This window comes from Oncorhynchus nerka, linkage group LG8 (assembly GCF_034236695.1).
Source record: "Oncorhynchus nerka isolate Pitt River linkage group LG8, Oner_Uvic_2.0, whole genome shotgun sequence".
NCBI classification, from domain to species: Eukaryota; Metazoa; Chordata; class Actinopteri; order Salmoniformes; family Salmonidae; genus Oncorhynchus; species Oncorhynchus nerka.
In genome coordinates this window covers 27,756,458-27,774,314 of record NC_088403.1, presented here as the reverse complement: position 1 = coordinate 27,774,314, position 17,857 = coordinate 27,756,458, and the positions used below count along the sequence as shown (strand labels likewise).

Below are 17,857 nucleotides of genomic sequence, written 5' to 3'. Positions count from 1 at the left end.
GAGTGTACAAAACATCAGGAACACCAGCTCTTTCAATGACAGACTGGCCAGGTGAATCCATGTGAAAACTATGATCCTTTACTGATGTCACTTCAAATAAATGTAGATGAAGGGAAGGAGACAAGTTAAAGAAGTATTTTTAAGACAATAGAGACATGGATTTGTGTGTGTGTGTGCCATTCAGAGGGTGAATGGGCAAGACAAAAGATTTAAGTACCTTTGTACGGGGTATGGTAGTTGGTGCCAGGTGCACCGATTTGAGTGTGTCAAGAACTGCAACGCTGCTGGGTTTCCTGTGTGTATCAAGAATGGTCCACCACCCAAGGGACATCCAGCCAACTTGACACAACTGTGGGAAGCATTGGAGTCAACACGAGCCAGAATCCCTGTGGAACGCTTTCGACACCTTGTAGAGTCCATGCCCTGACGAATTGTGACTGTTCTGAGTGCAAAAAGGTTTACAACTCAATATTAGGAAGGTGTTCCTAATGTTTTGTACACTCTGTGTATATCAATACATTCAGAACAACCTTACCATCAGAAAATTCGATTAAATAAGCCTCACCTAGCAAATTAGCAGTATACTATTTTATTGACCAAATCCAACACTCTCTCATAGACCTCCATACAAAAAATCCCTACTTGGTCTGCTTATCACTGTATTCTCACGTAGACAGATTTTGATGGGAGAGGAGTCTCTCGCTTCTGTTCGTCCTCTCTGACTAGACACAATCACGTAATATTTGATTTCATCTCAAGGTTTTTTTCTGTATTTTAACTACGTAGTTGAGTTTGAGATCATCCAAATAGCTTCCGGACTAGTGTTTAAAGCTGGTATCCTTAATGGTGAAAATGTCACTTTTGTAATATTACAATAACAAAGAAGTTACTGTAAACATCCAACCCTGTTTTTTTCCCCTCTGACATCATTGCATGCGTGACAGAACAGCAGCATACGTAATGCAACAATGAGACAATGTACTGTAATAAAGGTTCCAGCTCTCTTGTCTTTACGACCTGTGCTGTGCTGCTGCTCTCACTGTGACTAGGCCTGTTGCTATGGTACACCACCAACCCTGCTCTACAAATACAGCCCAGACTCAGCACTGGGGAGGCATTTCGGTGGGTGATATGTAAATAAGCTTTTCCCCTTCCCACTCTGTTACCTGGTGTTGGGTTTCAAAACTGATCCAGGGACAATGTTGTGTTTTTTTCTGCTCATAGTGCTACATTTTAGGTTGGGGATGGAGTTGGGGAAAGTTTCCATATTGTAACCTTCTTGGTGTGACACAGTCACAGTAGGTTCGAAATGCAGTCACTTCCTTATACCATCAGAGTAGAGTAACTTATTAGCTGAAGAGCCTTAGTCATTATGACGCTGAGTCTGTGTGTGGGTGCTCATGTTTGTCCTATTTCACACATGTACAAGTGTGTATTAATGTAGTGTGTGTAGAGGGGGTTGCAGACTCCCACAGACTCCCGTTTATGTGGAACAGTATAGATTTGAAAATCCATTGGTCATAAACTGACAATGATACACATGATTTGCTGAGGAACCCATATTTGTGTTGGGTATCGCGTGCGTCATTGGCTGACTGTTTCAGTTCTCACTCTCTGATTGGTTCTAAGACTCCGTCTTCAGCTGCATCAACGCCGATGGTCTTCTGACTGAAGCCTGTGATTGGCTAAGAGCCACAGGTCATCCATTCTAACAGTGAGGGATGGAACTTTACACAATGTGTTTCCATAGCAACTGCATGGAGGTCAGTTGCTGGTAAAGCATGCATGAGTCCTTTTGTAATAAACTCTCTTTATGGTGTTTTTTTCTCCTCAGTCACTATTTCTTTCCCTCTCTCTCTCTCTCTGTCCTCAGAGCAACAACAAACATGCCTAAACTAATAGAGTCAAACAAGACGAAGAGGAAGAGAGAGAGAGACTGAGGGAGATGATCATTTGGGCAAAAGACTGTCCTCTTCTTGACTCCTCCGTCCTCTTACCTCTGTGAACCGGAAACCGATAACTGGGGGGTGTCAAATCATTAATAGGCGAATGAAGGAGGCTGCTTCTCTCCCTGATTACCAGAAAATGCTCAAGAATGTCCTTGTGGCAGGATGTGTGGAACTGTTCTATAATTTGCCACATCCCCTTTGAATCAGCTGTTGTTTTCTAGAAGAAGAAAAGCAATTACACATTTAAAACAATATGCTACTTATCCTCTTATCTGAAAAATGTCTTGCACAACTAGCCATTATTACATTTTTGATCAATCTACACATTTATAAATGTAATTTGCCTGATGACGCGCGAGCGGAAGAGTGCCTCATTCCATGCAAGCACATTTGTTTCCACATTTCCTCTCTTCCCCTCCCATCTTCTCCCCGATTACCTCTCCCCGCTTCAAAAGAGGCGGGGAGAGAACGGAGGACGGAGGAGTTAGCTGAACCAATAGAGAATCTCCTTGAGGGGGAGACTGAGAACGTGATTGAGTGAAAAGGAGAGTGGGAGAACCGACAACAGGGAGGGAAAGAGAGATGCACAGAAAAGAGAGAGATAAGGAGCCAGGCTTGGCAAACAGAGTGAAGAGGGGAGGCTTTAAAAGAGAGGGATTCCAAAATGATGGCCGTCTTCTCCATTTTACTGGCTTGATCCCAACTTTGTGTACCTTGACCTCGTCTTCATGGCCTATTATTGTGTCCTTGACCCATTGTACAGTGGGGATGTTTAAGCACTGGAAGTGAAACCAGGTCACAAAATAGTAGCAGTGCAGTGGGCTGACACTTTGGACTGCACTGTGACCTCCTAAGCCAGAGGAACCATTCATACCCGTTTGTTAGTGTCGACCATTTTCTGGAACTTACTATGGCAAAACAAACCATTTGCTTCCACTGTGTTCCCAATGTGTTCACAGTTTAGTCCTTGGCTATGATAAAGTAATGGAAAGTTTTCGAACAGGGAAACTCTGGAGAGAGAGAGAGAGAGAGAGAGAGAGATAGGGAGATAAGGAGAGAGGGAATGGAAAAAGTGGTAGGCTGGTAATTTGCATCTGTTTGTGGCTTGTGATAATTTTAAACCTTTAAATGATTCACAGTTGTCAGTGTTTGAGGTGGTCGCTTGATACACAACCTCAAATGGTTGGGGATGATGCTACATCTCAGGGGTGTAAGCAGTAGAGCAGACGTCACAACAACGGTGATAACTAAAAGGAGATGTGTACCGCCTGCCTGACGAAGAGCAGCTTGGGTCGGAACAGACCTTGCCACTGTACCCGTCTGCTGCTGTGTTTGATATAACCATTAGGGATCTGTTTTACCTAAACACTATGTTTTTACACAGTCTTACACCGCAACAGATTCCTTCTACTTTGCGAAGACCAGGTGGGGACCTTTTCAATGAAGACATGAGAGTTTTGTCCAGAAAGGAACCAGCGTGACAGACACAGAGAGGCTGACATGTTGACTATTTCGGTAGCCATGTTTCCTGTCTCTAGTGTTCGGTGGTGTTAGTGTGTAGAAGGTCTTCAGACGTGTTCTGTTACTGTCAAAGGGTGCAAAGGTAACCTCATCTTATTCACCAATATACCCCCCCCCCCCCCCCCCCCCTCCGCCTCCACTCACCACTATGGAAGATCATTGCTCAAGCTTGTTATTTTACTGCATGTGTCATCAATAGCCCTTTTTATTCTCTATCCCTCCTCTCTCCCCCCTTTCGCTCTGCCTCTTAAAGGGACGTTCCTCCTCTCTCTGTCTATCTCCTTTCTCTGCCTCTTTCTCTCTCTGTGGTCAGTTTCCTGTTTGTCTGTTTGTCAGATAGTCTCTGTTTCAGAATGACCAATTGCGCTGAGAGCCAGTCGTCCATTCCATTTCCTGGAAGAGAGGCTTATGTTGTCTCATAGGAACGGGGGATTTTCTCCACACAACAATCAGCCAGTACATAATCCAATTCTAATTACTGATAGAGACACTATGACATACTGAATCATAACTGGAGTACTGTAGTGACTGGTATGAATGGACAGGGGTGACTATGTTCACTGTGGTTATACAAGGCCTTTTGGATGATTGTGTCCTGTGCGCGTGTGTGCGTGTGTGTGTGCGTGTGTGTATGCGTGAGGTGCTCCTGTTTTCCGTGTGTTGGTTTGTGCTATAAACCATATATACAAACGTATGTGGACACCCCTTCAAATTAGTGGATTCCTCTACTTCATTCACACCTGACAGGTGAATAAAATCGAGCACACCGCCATGCAATCTCCATAGATACACATTGGCAGTAGAATGGCCATACTGAAGAGCTCAGTGACTTTCAACATGGCATCCACCTTTCCAACAAGTCAGTTCGTCAAATTTCTGCCCTGCTGGAGCTGCCCCGGTCATCTGTAAGTGTTGTTATTGTGAAGTGGAAATGTCTAGGAGCAACAACAGCTCAGCCGCGAAGTGGTAGGCCACAAAAGCTCACAGAACGGGACCACCGAGTGCTGAAGCACGTAGCGTGTAAAAATTGTCTGTCCTCGGTTGCAACACTCACTACCGAGTTCCAAACTGCCTCAGGATGCAACGTCAGCACAATAACGGTTCGTCGGGAGCTTCATGAAATGGGTTTCCATGGCTGAGCAACTGCACACAAGCTTAAGATCACCATGCGCAATGCCAAGAGTCGGCTGGAGTGTTCGATGGAGAGTCCGATGGACGAATCTGTGTTTGACGGATGCCAGGAGAACGCTACCTGCCCCAATGCATAGTGCCAACTGTAAAGTTTGGTGGAGGAGGAATAATGGTCTGGGGCTGTTTTTCATGGTTCGGACTAGGCCCCTTAGTTCCATTGAAGGTAAATCCTAACACTACAGCATACAACTACATTCTAGACAATACTGTGCTTCCAACATTGTGGCAACAGTTTGGGGAAGGCCCTTTCCTCTTTCAGCATGACAAAATCAAATCAAATCAAATTTGAGTGAGGTCCATAAAGAAATCTGTCGAGATCGCTACGGAAGAAGCCTGCAGAGAGCCCTGACCTCAATCCCATCGAACACCTTTGGGATGAATTGAAACGCCAACTGCGAGCCAGGCCTAATCACCCAATATCAATGCCGGACCCCACTAATGCTCTTGTGGCTGAATAGAAGCACGTCCCGGCAGCAATGTTACAACATCTAGTGAAAAGCCTTCCCAGAAGAGTGGAGGCCGTTATATCAGCAAAGGGGGGACAAACTCTATATTAATGCCCATAATTTTGGAATGAGATGTTCGACGAGCAGGTGTCCATATACTTTTGGTCATGTAGTGAATGGTTAATGGCTCATGTGCCTCTTAGCGGGAAAAGCCTGTCACCTTGGTGATATGTTGTGTTCATTCCTGGAAACAAGTGTGGCAGTCTGACATCACCAGAATGGGAGAGGCAGAGAGTGGCCGGTAGCCTAGCGGTTAAGAGTGTTAGGCCAGTAACCGAAGAGTCGCTGGTTCGATTCCCCAAGTTGGCAAGGTGGGAAAATCTGCTGTTCTGCCCTTGAGCAAGGCAGTTAAGTCCCAACAACCACTGCCCTCCGGGCGCCGTTACCGTCGATTTAAGGCAGCGCCCCGAACACAACTCTGATTCAGAGGGGTTGGGTTGAATGCATTCAGTTATGCAAGTGACTAGGTATCTTCCCCCATCCTCCTTCTCAAGTCCCGATCAGATAAAAAACTAATTAGGTTACTTCAGAGGCAAGGGCACTGTATTGTCAGAAGTCAGGTCATTTCATCATATAATACACACACAGTTACGCACATTTTGCAGTTAATCACAAGATATCAGATCACTAAGCCTCCTTAGGCTGTGGCCTAGTCTCAGTGTGTCTCTTATGGGTTCACTCAATCAGAAACCAAACATTTCTCATATGATACTCTCATCTCACAGTTGGTAACTAACCATCAAACCACACCAGCACAGTCAATGACAGTTTATTCATTCAATAGGAAAAGTACCTGCTGTCTTTGACAGGGTGAAGTTAGTGTGCCAACCATAAGCATTCAATAGAGTGGAACTGTGACAGCCTTATTTGGCTGCTCTTTCAGATCAAAACACGTCATCAACTGTTGAGATTTGAATCAGAGATCAGCACCATTAGTTTCAAACAAACCTCCCTTATTGTTCATTGGTGATGTCTTAGTATTGTGTGTTATAAAAAACGTCTGACATTTTATACACTGTCGGTCAAAAGTTTTAGAACACCTACTCATTCAAGAGTTGCTCTTTATTTTGACTATTTTATACATTGTATAATAATAGTGAAGACGTCAAAACTATGGAATAACACATATGGAATCATGTAGTAACCAAAAAAGTGTTGGGGCTGTTTTACCAAGAAGGAGAGTGATGGAGTGTTGCATCAGATGACCTGGCCTCCACAATACCCGACCTCAACCAAATTGAAATGGTTTGGGATGAGTCAGACCGCAGAGTGAAGGAAAAGCAGCCAACAAGTGCTCAGCATATTTGGGAACTCCTTCAAGACTGTTGGAAAAGCATTCCAGTTGAAGCTGGTTGAGAGAATGCCAAGAATGTGCAAAGCTGTCATCAAGGCAAAGAGTGGCTATTTGAAGAATCTTAAATATTAACTATATTTAGATTTGTTTAATATTTTTTTGGTTACTGCATGATTCCATATGTGTTATCTCATAGTTTTGATGTCACTCCCACATTATGATGTCATCACTATCACTATTATTCTACAATGTAGGAAATAGTAAAAATAATAGTAAAAATAAAATAAAAACTTAAATGAGTAGGTGTTCTTAAACTTTGACTGGTAGTGTACATAGTTGTTAGATGAAGGCATTTCTCAGGAAATTCCTGGAATATAAACAATTTATTATCAGCATTATCTCCTGATGATGTCATACTGTTTCCTGTTGCCTCCCTTTTAAGTGAACGTTTAATTTCCTCCCAAACGAAACTCGCCAAACCCTCTTGACGGTTGTGTGACCCTACCCTAGCAGGGTCAGTTCAACAATGAGGATTTGCTCTTTGAGGAGGTCACAAGTGTGGGTCAGTGCTGGTGTTGAATCGTAGGGCTACTGTATGGTTACCTTCACTTCTGCACTGCAGTATAGCAGCTCTTACCATTTCACATACTAATAAGGCTATAGGAGAGACTCCTACTGTACACTGTAGTATAGAAAGCCCTTCACCAAGGTCTTGCTCTAGCATGAAGCATGTCTGTAGAGATGATGAAGAGCTCTATGTTGTATCTTCATACTTTGTATGTATGGGGTGTTGTAGGGGTCGGTAGCATAGCATGGTCTGTATGTTGTGCCTGTAGCTAGATCTGAATCAATGAATCATAGCAGAGCACAGATGGAGAGATCAAGAAAGGGAAGGAGAAATGAGTAAGGAAATGAAAAGGTGAGATAGGGAGGAGAGGAGAGAAAAGGAGTTGAGATGAGACAATGCCAGCAGGGCAGATTAAGTACAGTATGTTAACCTCCAGTGTTGAGAGGTTTATTGCAGGGCAGGCACACTCAGCCACTCATACATACTCTCACACTATTAGACGTACAGGGGACAGCACTGTTTCCCAACCCGTGCTCCAGCCCACAACCCACGTTCTTATCAAATGAATTTGATTGGGCCATGTATCGCCATGAGCTTCAGGTCGGTCTCACACTCCCCTTAGAGAATGAGCGTTGGACTGGTCAGTGATCCGATGGTGTGAAGGGGACCGAGGAGTTCTAGAAGGTTCTTAAATGAGTTTCTGATTTTACACACTCATGGCTTGACCTCTATCACTCAGTCATTTTCTTGCTTTGTTGTTGTTGTTGTTCAGATGTGATGTTAGATTGCATCATCCTCGATCCCTCTACAAAGCACAACATGTTGGGTAACATGATTGACAGGCCACAGAGACACTGCCCTAACATGAGTTGCAAATTCATAGGAATCTTACTGCTTGAGACTGTTGACAGTCTGTTGACAGAGATGGTTTCTCACTCTTTGGATGGACTTAGATATCAAGACAGAATGAACAGGTCTGTGTGGGAGTGAGCAGAGGCTGTGTCCGTGGGTGCGTGTGCCTGCCCTGAACTCTACATTGGCTGTGTGTTATTAGATGAATCATGCAGTTACCAAAATGCTGCAGTTCAAAGGACCACCCCACTGTTTGCCTGCTCATGAGAGAGAGAGAGAGAGAGAGAGAGAGAGAGAGAGAGAGAGAGAGACTACTTTATTATTCTCCTCGACAGCATGCTGAAGAGATACAGGGAGGTGAGTACAGAGAGAGAGAGAGAGAGAGAGAGAGAGAGAGAGAGAGAGACTACTTTATTATTCTCCTCGACAGCATGCTGAAGAGATACAGGGAGGTGAGTACAGAGAGAGAGAGAGAGAGACTACTTTATTATTCTCCTCGACAGCATGCTGAAGAGATACAGGGAGGTGAGTACAGAGAGAGAGAGAGAGAGAGACACTACTTTATTATTCTCCTCGACAGCATGCTGAAGAGATACAGGGAGGTGAGTACAGAGAGAGAGAGAGAGAGAGAGAGACACTACTTTATTATTCTCCTCGACAGCATGCTGAAGAGATACAGGGAGGTGAGTACAGAGAGAGAGAGAGAGAGAGAGACACTACTTTATTATTCTCCTCGACAGCATGCTGAAGAGATACAGGGAGGTGAGTACAGAGAGAGAGAGAGAGAGAGAGAGAGAGACTACTTTATTATTCTCCTCGACAGCATGCTGAAGAGATACAGGGAGGTGAGTACAGAGAGAGAGAGAGAGAGAGAGAGACTACTTTATTATTCTCCTCGACAGCATGCTGAAGAGATACAGGGAGGTGAGTACAGAGAGAGAGAGAGAGAGAGAGACTACTTTATTATTCTCCTCGACAGCATGCTGAAGAGATACAGGGAGGTGAGTACAGAGAGAGAGAGAGAGAGAGACACTACTTTATTATTCTCCTCGACAGCATGCTGAAGAGATACAGGGAGGTGAGTACAGAGAGAGAGAGAGAGAGAGAGACACTACTTTATTATTCTCCTCGACAGCATGCTGAAGAGATACAGGGAGGTGAGTACAGAGAGAGAGAGAGAGAGAGAGACACTACTTTATTATTCTCCTCGACAGCATGCTGAAGAGATACAGGGAGGTGAGTACAGAGAGAGAGAGAGAGAGAGACTACTTTATTATTCTCCTCGACAGCATGCTGAAGAGATACAGGGAGGTGAGTACAGAGAGAGAGACTACTTTATTATTCTTCTCGGCAGCATGCTGAAGAGATACAGGGAGGTGAGTACAGAGAGAGAGACTACTTTATTATTCTCCTCGACAGCATGCTGAAGAGATACAGGGAGGTGAGTACAGAGAGAGAGACTACTTTATTATTCTTCTCGACAGCATGCTGAAGAGATACAGGGAGGTGAGTACAGAGAGAGAGACTACTTTATTATTCTTCTCGACAGCATGCTGAAGAGATACAGGGAGGTGAGTACAGAGAGAGAGACTACTTTATTATTCTCCTCGACAGCATGCTGAAGAGATACAGGGAGGTGAGTACAGAGAGAGAGACTACTTTATTATTCTCCTCGACAGCATGCTGAAGAGATACAGGGAGGTGAGTACAGAGAGAGAGACTACTTTATTATTCTCCTCGACAGCATGCTGAAGAGATACAGGGAGGTGAGTACAGAGAGAGAGAGAGAGAGAGAGAGACTACTTTATTATTCTCCTCGACAGCATGCTGAAGAGATACAGGGAGGTGAGTACAGAGAGAGAGAGAGAGAGAGACACTACTTTATTATTCTCCTCGACAGCATGCTGAAGAGATACAGGGAGGTGAGTACAGAGAGAGAGAGAGAGAGAGAGAGAGACTACTTTATTATTCTCCTCGACAGCATGCTGAAGAGATACAGGGAGGTGAGTACAGAGAGAGAGAGAGAGAGAGAGAGAGAGATACAGGGAGGTGAGTACAAACTCATCTTTTGGATGCTATTATCTTATGTTTTTTTTTAGACTGCTTGTTTTCTGTTGTTGTCGTCGTTCTGGCTGGTGCTGTTGTTGTTGTTGTTCTGGCTGGTGCTGTTGTTGTTGTTGTTCTGGCTGGTGCTGTTGTTGTTGTTGTTCTGGCTGGTGCTGTTGTTGTTGTTCTGGCTGTTGTTGTTCTGGCTGGTGCTTGGTGGATGTTGTTCTGGCCGGTGCTGTTGTTGTTGTTCTGGCTGTTGTTGTTGTTCTGGCTGGTGCTTGGTGGATGTTGTTCTGGCCGGTGCTGCTGTTGTTGTTCTGGCTGTTGTTGTTGTTCTGGCTGGTGCTTGGTGGATGTTGTTCTGGCCGGTGCTGTTGTTGTTGTTCTGGCTGTTGTTGTTGTTCTGGCTGGTGCTTGGTGGATGTTGTTCTGGCCGGTGCTGTTGTTGTTGTTCTGGCTGTTGTTGTTGTTCTGGCTGGTGCTTGGAACCTTGCCTGAGCTTCTAACACTTTCATGGTTGAACTGATTTCAGTCTCCTCAAGGTATTATGATGGGATGGACTATAGTGGAATGGAAGTGTGGAAACAGATGTCATTTTTCAACACAAGGAGAATGGCCACTTCGCGATCATAGTTCTTGTAACACAAGGTACATCCATGCTTCAGTACAGGACAGCCATGCTGTGTACTGAGATCTAGCAGCCAGATTCACTTGGAAATTGGACGTCCATCCATGTCCCGAGGACGTCGGCAGATGCCTTCAAAACCTTGCTAGGGCATTTTGGATGGAGATGGTGGATGGGCGTAAGCCACAAGCCGTGTGTTAAATCCCAGTGCTAGACAGTCGTTTTACATTTGTTTGTTTTAACCCTATCCCAAACCTTAACCTTGTTAGTTCTAGATCTGTCATTCTCATTGAAAGTAGTAGATCTGTCATATGTGCCCTATTTCTATGCTTCCCGTACTTAAGTTTTACTTTTGGTTTTGTACACCAACTTCAAACAGATGAAAATACAATATTTGTGGTTATTGAAAATATATCTCACAGCGGTTTAGATGGTACAATGATTCTCTACACTATACGGTTAAAGGTGCAATATGCAGAAATCGCTCCACCATTTCCTGGTTTCTAAAATCCGAATAGTTCGTCTAATTACAGTTTATGCTAAATTGCTTGTTTTGTCACATAAACTGAAATGAGGCAATATATTCACATTTTTACCGTTTAACCATTGTTTTTGTTTGAACCCAAAACTCTTAACTTAACCATTCAGAATGAGAGACAGCAGCGGTGCAACCCGAGATGCAGCTGCAGTAGAAGGAGCAACCCAGGGTGTCCAAAACATGTCCAAATTTTACATTTGGAGCAATTTAGACATTTTACATTTGAAGAAACATGGAAAAACGTCCGAACCTGAAGTCAAATTGGTCAAACCGTAAGATATTTTTGGATCTTTCTTCACGGTGTCTAGTTTCTCTATATTATAGACCTCACAGTCACTACGGGACAGCAAGGTACACTAATCTGTGGTGAAGAAGGAACTACCCAGATTACTCTACTACAATAGGGCAGTTGTGAAATGACTCAGTCGCTAAAGGCTGGTTACTGAAATGAGTTGCCACCGATTGGTTGGATGATGTGTCAGTCACCGAAAGGGGTAGGGCTGCCTGGCTTCATTCCAACCAGTGATTCAAACCACCTGTGGGGACTTCACCTGAAAGTAGCAACGTGCTTGTTTAAGGCTATAGGCCAGTGCTCTTTTCTCAAGCACACACACACCACAGTTTCCAAGGCTATGGTAATACAAATACAAGAGAGTCCATTTGAATAATATGTGTGTTCTCTCACTCTCTCTCACTTTGTGGAAATCACACTGACATTGTCACTGTAACCGGGCCTTTCAGAGCTGTGGGCAGGAATGACTGTGACATCTCATTTTCACAAAGAGAGCAAAAAGGGACACGGTTGTCAAACAGACATTATCACCATTTACACTTCACACACTTGAAAATCCCTCTTTTAAACCGTGTAAGAACTATATTTCCCCTCAGGAGAGGGCAATGACATTTTAACTTAAGTATGAGATGGCAATGACATTTTAAGTTGAGTATGAGTGGGGGTATAAAAGAGAATTTGGTGGGAAATGGAAAACGCTGTTGGACATGATTCGAATTCTAGATGTATGTGGTTTGGGAGTACTTCAGTCTTCGTTTGAGATGCTTTCGCCCTGTCAAGGAAGGTCAGAGAAAATAAAAATCTCTCATTTGTTAAATTCTTACTTACGAGTCCTTTTCCAACAATGCAGAGTTAAAGATACAGATCAAATGAAAAATAGAAATAGTGACATGAGGAATAAAGATATGGGGTATAACAATAAAGAGTAAAAAATAACATGGATATATACAGGGAGTAACAGTACTGAGTCAATGTGCAGGGGTATGAAGTCATTGAGGTGCACTACATGACAAAAAAGTATGTGGACACCTGCTCGTCGATCATCTCATTCCAAAATCATGGGCATTAATAAGGAGTGGGTACCCCCTTTGCTGATATAACTGCCTCCACTGTTCTGGGAAGGCTTTCCACTAGATGTTGGAACATTGCTGTGGAACTTTGCTGTGGGGACTTGCTTCCATTCAGTCACGAGCATTAGAGAGGTCAGGCACTGATGTTGGGCGATTAGGTTTACACCACTCCAGCCGACACTTGGCATTGCGCATGGTGATCTTAGGTTTGTGTGCGGCTGCTTGGCCATGAAATCCATTTCATGAAGCTCCTGACAAACATTTATTGTGTTGACATTGCTTCCAGAGACAGTTTGGAACTAGGTAGTGACTGAGGCAACCGAAGACAGACTCCACTACAGCCTCATCAATGTGGATCGGGGAGTGCTCGCCCCTCCGTTTCCTGTAGTCCACGATCAGCTCCTCTGTCTTGCTGATATTGAGGGAGAGGTTGTTGTCCTGGAAACCACACTGCCAGGTCTCTGACCTCCTCCCTATAGGTTGCCTCATCGTCGTCGGTGATCAGTCCTGCCACCGTCGTGTTGCCATTGTGATGATGCTGTCTGAGTCATGCGCGGCCACTCTGTGGGTGAACAGGGAGTACAGAAGGGGACTAAGCACACAACCATGTGGGGTCCCCGTGTTGATGGTCAGTGAGGCAGGTGTGTTGTTGCCTACCCTCACCGCCAGGGGAAGACCCATCAGGAAGTCCAGGATCCAGTGGCAGAAGGAGGTGTTCCGTCCCAGGGTCCGGAGCTTGGAGGAGACTATGTTGTGAAATGCTGAGCTGTAGTCAATGAACAGCATTCTTACATAGGTATTCCTGTTGTCCAGGTGGATGAGGGTTCACCTTGTGATGGTAACCTGTTTTAAAGGTCTTACTCACATCGGCTACGGAGAGCGAAATCACACAGTGGTCCGGAACAGCTGTTGCTCTCATGCGTGGCTCAGTGTTGCTTGCCTTGAAGCAAGCATAGAAGGCATTTAGCTCGTCTGGTAGGCTTACATTGCTGGGTAGCTCACGGCTGGGTTTCCTTTTGTAATCTATGATAGTTTGCAAGCTATGCCACATCGGTCGAGCGTCAGAGCCGGCATAGTAGGATTTGAAAACTTTATTGGTAAATAGTATGGTCTGCAGCTTATAATAAGGTATTCTAACTCAGGCAAACACAAATTTGAGACAATCCCTAACATTAGAGATTGCGCACCAGATGTTGTTAACAAAGATTAACACCCCCTCCCTGTGTCTTACCTGAGGCTGCCGTCCTGTCTAGACGATGCATAGAAAAATCAGCGAGATGTACAGTACCAGTCAAAAGTGGTCAGCATATGTGGGAACTCCTTCAAGACGGTTGGACAAGTTTTCCTTATGAAGCTGGTTGAGAGAATGCCAAGCTGTCATCAAGGCAAAGGGTGGCTACTTTGAAGAATCTCAAATATAAAATATATTTAGATTTGTTTAACACTTTTTTGGTTACTACATGATTCCGTAAGTGTTATTTCATAGTTTTGATGTCTTTACTATTATCTTACTATGTAGAAAATAAAAGAGAGAGAGAGAGAGACTACTTTATTATTCTCCTCAGCAGCATGCTGAAGAGATACAGAGAGGTGAGTACAGAGAGAGAGAGAGACCTGGCGACGGCAGTTCTCCGGCTAGTGCCAAAAATGACATTCTTTGGCAGGGCACAGGGCTGCTGTAAAGCACTATTCAGGAACACAATGTTCAGGATGCTGGATGCAGCAAAGAAGCACTCTTAGATTAAACAAGACCAATGTGATAACGGCTGAGCTCGAATGGAAAACAACACAGTCGAAGCATTAATACAACACTGTTGAAACATTACTAACATTACAGGAACAGTCACTTGCCAAAGTTTTTGGGTTTACTTTGCGGAGTGATTGATTGAGTGGCCTATTGGCTGGAGGAAGTGTCAATCTCCTGGCTGTGGTCCTGGCCCAACAGAGGGGAGTTATTCTGCCTGCAATGCCAAGGGTAATGAGAACAACGGCACCACTGCATGAGGCTTCTGGGGTCTGTGCCAGTCTAGGGGCCTCTCTCGCCATCCATGGCCGAGCTCCCCTCACCCTCAGTCAGCCACAGATGGGTGATGGGTCCCCTGGTTGTGGTAGTGGATAACCAAGAGACTGAGCTGAGACATCTGGTCAGCTCCTCTTATGTGCTGTCAGATAATTATATAAAATGGCCATCATTATAGCATCTGAGCATTCATTTGTCTTATTAAATGGACATTTGACAGACTTCCAATAGCAATCCATTAGTTTATTAAGATGTCTTGTGAAGAGGCAGGTAGAACTATTTTTGCATGCAGGTGTATTGTTTGTCCACTAGAGAGCAGTGTGTGCTGAAATGTATTGTATTTTTTTTGCCAGCTCAGACGTGATTTGTTTACTTCCTGTAAATTCCTGTAAATGACTGGTGCTGGTGGATTATCAGTGGAATGTGACAGGGATTGACAGGGGGATTATCAGGGGGATGTGTCAGGGATTGACTGGTGACACTATCTATCGCTCATACTAATATAACACACTCTATTTTTCTCTCTCTTTCTTTCTCTCCGTCACACACACACACACACACACACACACACACACACACACACACACACACACACACACACACACACACACACACACACACACACACACACACACACACACACACTCCTTGTCATTAAGTGGAGTATAATGGCCATTTGGCATTTATAATGGCCATTTGGCATTAATACGAGTTTTGATGAGTCCATCAGCACATCAGGCTGGATGATTATGGCACAGCAGTTATATTCGTCCCAGGGAGGAGGTGATTGTGATGGTGACTACCCGGATGGAACGGCACTGCTGTTACAGTGTCTTCATGTAGGGAAGGGATGTTTTGGTCTGGGCATTAGGCATTTGCTTGGAGATGGCAGTATGGCTGTGTGTGGTAGGGCTGGGATAGAGGATGGAGATGGTAGTATGGCTGTGTGTGGTAGGGCTGGGATAGAGGATGGAGATGGTAGTATGGCTGTGTGTGGTAGGGCTGGGATAGAGGATGGAGATGGCAGTATGTCTGTGTGTGGTAGGGCTGGGTTAGAGGATGGAGATGGCAGTATGGCTGTGTGTGGTAGGGCTGGGTTAGAGGATGGAGATGGCAGTATGGCTGTGTGTGGTAGGGCTGGGTTAGAGTATGGAGATGGCAGTATGGCTGTGTGTGGTAGGGCTGGGTTAGAGGATGGAGATGGCAGTATGGCTGTGTGTGGTAGGGCTGGGTTAGAGGATGGAGATGGTAGTATGGCTGTGTGTGGTAGGGCTGGGTTAGAGGATGGAGATGGCAGTATGGCTGTGTGTGGTAGGGCTGGGTTAGAGGATGGAGATGGTAGTATGTCTGTGTGTGGTAGGGCTGGGTTAGAGGATGGAGATGGCAGTATGTCTATGTGTGGTAGGGCTGGGTTATAGGATGGAGATGGCAGTATGTCTGTGTGTGGTAGGGCTGGGTTAGAGGATGGAGATGGTAGTATGTCTGTGTGTGGTAGGGCTGGGTTAGAGGATGGTTTTATATAAGGTTAGGTCACCATATGGACATACTGTATATTTAACGTTGTTACTGTCTCCGTTTCCAGTAATTTACACCCCCCCAATTTGAGATCAATGTATACAGGATCAATGCCTGTCCTCTGCTTTGTTATTGATCCAGGATCTCCTGGTAGTGATGGACTCAGGATGCGGCTCTGTGTGTGTGCGTGGGTGGGAGTTTGTGTTCGTCTGTGTGTGCGTGCGTGCGTGCCTGTCTCTGTGCATGTGTGTGTATTTGCGTGTCACTGCCACACATGAGTGTGGAAGCTGTCCATAGGGGTTCATTTCCTTCACATGAGGGGGGGAGTAGAGGGAGTGGGCATGGAAAGGTACTCATTGGGTTGTTGGACCCAGCAGCTCTAACAAGGCTGTCTGTGACTCATCACAATGTGTGTGCTGCTAACAATGTGTGAGATTTGCTGTGGCTGGCATTACGAAACCCGGAGTGTTTAGCCCCTCTCACCCAGTCCAGCCTCTGAGAGAGAGTGTTTGTGTGTGTTTACTGTTAAGTGATGTTTATGTAAAATCTTTCTCCGCCTCTTTGCTGGGAGTGAGAGGCTTGTTGAATATTTATCAGCAAGGACAGGCAATAAAGAGATGATGTCCTTATAACACAAACCTTATATAAAGAACTCTCTTTCTATCTTTATTTCTCTCTCTCTGTTTGTCTCTCTCTGTTTGTCTCTTTCTGTTTGTCTCTCTCTGTTTGTCTCTTTCTGTTTGTCTCTCTCTGTTTGTCTCTCTCTGTTTGTCTCTCTCTGTTTGTCTCTTTCTGTTTGTCTCTCTCTGTTTGTCTCTCTCTGTTTGTCTCTCTCTGTTTGTCTCTTTCTGTTTGTCTCTCTCTGTTTGTCTCTTTCTGTTTGTCTCTTTCTGTTTGTCTCTTTCTGTTTGTCTCTCTCTGTTTGTCTCTCTCTGTTTGTCTCTTTCTGTTTGTCTCTTTCTGTTTGTCTCTTTCTGTTTGTCTCTTTCTGTTTGTCTCTTTCTGTTTGTCTCTCTCTGTTTGTCTCTCTCTGTTTGTCTCTTTCTGTTTGTCTCTTTCTGTTTGTCTCTCTCTGTTTGTCTCTCTCTGTTTGTCTCTCTCTGTTTGTCTCTTTCTGTTTGTCTCTCTCTGTTTGTCTCTTTCTGTTTGTCTCTTTCTGTTTGTCTCTTTCTGTTTGTCTCTTTCTGTTTGTCTCTTTATGTTTGTCTTTCTCTCTGTCTTCCCTCTCCCTCTACTGCCTTGAGTGGAATATCTAGAAGGAGATCAGATAACGTCTATGCCGTCAAAGGTTATATTGGAGATGTACTGTATATCATGAAGGCAGAAGTTTTCCTCTTGATCCTGTCCACAGTGTTGTGGTATGGTGATGAATGTTGAATTGTTGTGTACATTTTGTGTATGTAATGTACAGTAACTGATGTGTTTGCATAAAGGTGTGTGTTTATGTGTGTGTATGGGTGTGGTTGATTGGGATCTGTACTAGATATGTATTCGAGATCAAAATTGAAGTCTTTATGTTAATGGGGTGGGTGTTGACGGAGGTTGTTTTTGGTCACTGGTGACGTTGTGTGTGTACTGTGTGTGTGCTGTGTATTCTGTGTGTGTGTATTGTGTGTGTGTGTGTGTGTGTGTGTGTGTGTGTGTGTGTGTGTGTGTGTGTGTGTGTGTGTGTGTAACAAGATCTCATGTTGCTCCAAACGTCAACTTTCTAAGTGGTTTTAAAAATCTAGATTCCTATCATTCTGTTTCTCCAAACATAACATTTCGAAGTTGCTTCATACCTCAAATGTCAAAGTTAAGGGTTAAGATTTGGGATATTAGTCATTGAATTACGCCCATTCACCACCCCTGTCCGCAACTCCCTAGC

General features: G+C 44.4%; 1 protein-coding gene across 1 annotated transcript in view; it reads left to right on the top strand.

The window, feature by feature from the left end:
* Nucleotides 1–17,857, top strand: part of LOC115133076 (uncharacterized) — a 56,596-nt gene that overhangs the window by 17,017 nt on the left and 21,722 nt on the right. The window lies entirely within an intron of this gene.